Source organism: Anopheles funestus (assembly GCF_943734845.2).
Source record: "Anopheles funestus chromosome X unlocalized genomic scaffold, idAnoFuneDA-416_04 X_unloc_33, whole genome shotgun sequence".
NCBI lineage: Eukaryota > Metazoa > Arthropoda > Insecta > Diptera > Culicidae > Anopheles > Anopheles funestus.
The window spans coordinates 462,061-465,000 of NW_026045158.1; the positions used below are offsets into that span (position 1 = coordinate 462,061).

The 2,940-nt window shown below is 49.5% G+C and overlaps 1 non-coding gene across 1 annotated transcript in view; it reads left to right on the forward strand.

The window, feature by feature from the left end:
- Positions 1-2,935: 2,935 nt before the first annotated feature.
- The window catches only part of LOC125773426 (5.8S ribosomal RNA), a 158-nt gene continuing 153 nt past the window's right edge, over positions 2,936-2,940 (forward strand). The window contains exon 1 of the ribosomal RNA XR_007420097.1: positions 2,936-2,940. This exon is cut by the window's right edge and continues 153 nt beyond it. This is a non-coding gene — a ribosomal RNA (5.8S ribosomal RNA).

Sequence of the window (2,940 nt, forward strand, 5' to 3'; positions counted from 1 at the left end):
AAAGTTGAAACTTAAAGGAATTGACGGAAGGGCACCACAAGAAGTGGAGCTTGCGGCTTAATTTGACTCAACACGGGAAAATTTACCAGGTCCAAACTTATCGAGGTAAGACAGATTGATAGCTCTTTCTCAAATTTAAGGGTAGTGGTGCATGGCCGTTCTTAGTTCGTGGAATGATTTGTCTGGTTAATTCCGATAACGAACGTGACTCAAACATGCTAACTAGAACGCTGTCAGCAGTGCGCCTCCGGGCGCACCTGACGTTACAGCCGGGCGGCGCCTTCACGGGCGGTCGTCGGCTACGTTTGCCCTGCTTAGCGGGACAACTTGTGTTTAGCAAGCTGAGAATGAGCGATAACAGGTCCGTGATGCCCTTAGATGTTCTGGGCTGCACGCGTGCTACAATGTGGGTCGCAGCGTGTTCTCGCCAATAGGCGCCCCCATTCCGAGAGGAACGGGAAATCACTAAAATGCCCATCTAGTCGGGATTGGGGACTGCAACGGTCCCCATGAACCTGGAATTTCTAGTAAGCACTAGTCATTAGCTAGTGCTGATTACGTCCCTGCCCTTTGTACACACCGCCCGTCGCTACTACCGATGGATTATTTAGTGAGGTTTCTGGAGGCTTACCTTCCGCGGTTCCTTCGTGAGCTGCAGCTGGCATGGCTGAAGTTGACCGAACTTGATGATTTAGAGGAAGTAAAAGTCGTAACAAGGTTTCCGTAGGTGAACCTGCGGAAGGATCATTACTGATGATCGTCCGCGAGTGACCAACCATGGGCTGCCTTCGGTGTAGCTCGGTCGCTCGCTTGCTATGTGTCAGAATTTGTTGAAAGCCAACTCGTTCGTTGTACACTTTGATGGGTGACCATCACTGTGTCTCCGTGCCGAGCTAGATCTCCCCTAGCCGTAAGGCACTTGAACGCCCCTTCGACGACGAGTTGCATGTGTGTGGTATGTGTCAGAATCTGGTGAAGCTTTCTGCATGTGATGTGCCTTGTGTGGATCCGTGGCCATTGCATTGTGTCTGGTGCTTAGATACCCAGACACTTAGAACGCTTGCGCGGAAAGCAAACTCGATCGTTGTACACTTTGATGGGTGACCATCACTGTGTCTCCGTGCCGTGCTAGATCCCCCCTAGCCGTAAGGCACTTTGAACGCCCCTTCGACGACGAGTTACAAGAGTGTGGTATGTGTCAGAATCTGGTGAAGCTTTCTGCATGTGATGTGCCTTGTGTGGATCCGTGGCCATTGCATTGTGTCTGGTGTGTAGGTACCCAGACACTTAGAACGCTTGCGCGGAAAGCAAACTCGATCGTTGTACACTTTGATGGGCAACCATCACTGTGTCTCCGTGCCGTGCTAGATCTCCCCTAGCCGTAAGGCACTTTGAACGCCCCTTCGACGACGAGTTACAAGAGTGTGGTATGTGTCATAATCTGGTGAAGCTTTCTGCATGTGATGTGCCTTGTGTGGATCCGTGGCCATTGCATTGTGTCTGGTGTGCAGGTACCCAGACACTTAAGCAAACTCGATCGTTGTACACTGTGATGGGCGAGCATCACTGTGTCTCCGTGCCGTGTAAGAGCTCCCCTGGCCATCAGGCACTTGAAAGGTCCTTCGACGACGAGTTACAATAGTGGTGTGTTAGATACGTCAGGTGATGGTATCTACTGTTGTGCAATACGTATCCGGCCACGGCACGGAACGAACGGGAACTGTGGTGCAGACATACAAAGAGTTAAGCCTATTAGTCATTAACTCTAAGGACGGGGCCATGGGGCGGTACGCAAAGGATACGGATGAGCGAGTATGCAGGCCCAATACTCAATAGCTCGATCCGATCCAAGCACATGAGTTGACTGCGGCGCCAGGTTAACCAATGTGCTAGATTCTATTTGGCCAGTAGAATCTTGTGTCTTATGCGATTTGATACCAAGACACCAGAACGAAAGTTAGTTGAAGAGTTATTAAACTCTTATGAAGTATGGTTGTGCAATCACAACTTATGACTTTAACCTATAAAGTGGATATGGACTTGCAATTATAACATGGAATCTCTACACACCCCATGAGCTCGATCCAATCCACGCACACGAGTTGCCTGAGTAGCGACAGGTATACCGATGTGCAATACGTATCCGGCCACGGCACGGAACGAACGGGAACTGTGGTGCAGACATACAAAGAGTTAAGCCTACTAGTCATTAACTCTAAGGACGGGGCCATGGGGCGGTACGCAAAGGATACGGATGAGCGAGTATGCAGGCCCAATACTCAATAGCTCGATCCGATCCAAGCACATGAGTTGACTGCGGCGCCAGGTTAACCAATGTGCTAGATTCTATTTGGCCAGTAGAATCTTGTGTCTTACGCGATTTGATACCAAGACACCAGAACGAAAGTTAGTTGAAGAGTGATTAAACTCTTATGAAGAATGGTTGTGCAATCACAACTTATGACTTTAACCTATAAAGTGGATATGGACTATCAATTATAACATGGGGCACACACCATGTTCTCGATCCAATCCACGCACACGAGTTGCCTGAGTAGCGACAGGTATACCGATGTGCAATACGTATCCGGCCATAGGCACGGAACGAACAGGAACTGTGGTGCAGACATACAAGGGCCATGGGGCGGTACGCAAAGGATACGGATGAGCGAGTATGCAGGCCCAATACTCAATAGCTCGATCCGATCCAAGCACATGAGTTGACTGCGGCGCCAGGTTAACCGATGTGCTAAGAGAGTTGTTCCTGGGCCTTCAAAGTGACTTCAAAACTATCTTAGCGAATGGTGGCCATGGGCGTAGACATGAGCCACAAGTCACAAGGCCTGGGACTATTGGGTAATAAAGACAACTTAGTCAGAAAGTTAGTCTTTGGACGTACCACCGGGATTGTGTTACATTGGGAACCTTACTATAAAACCC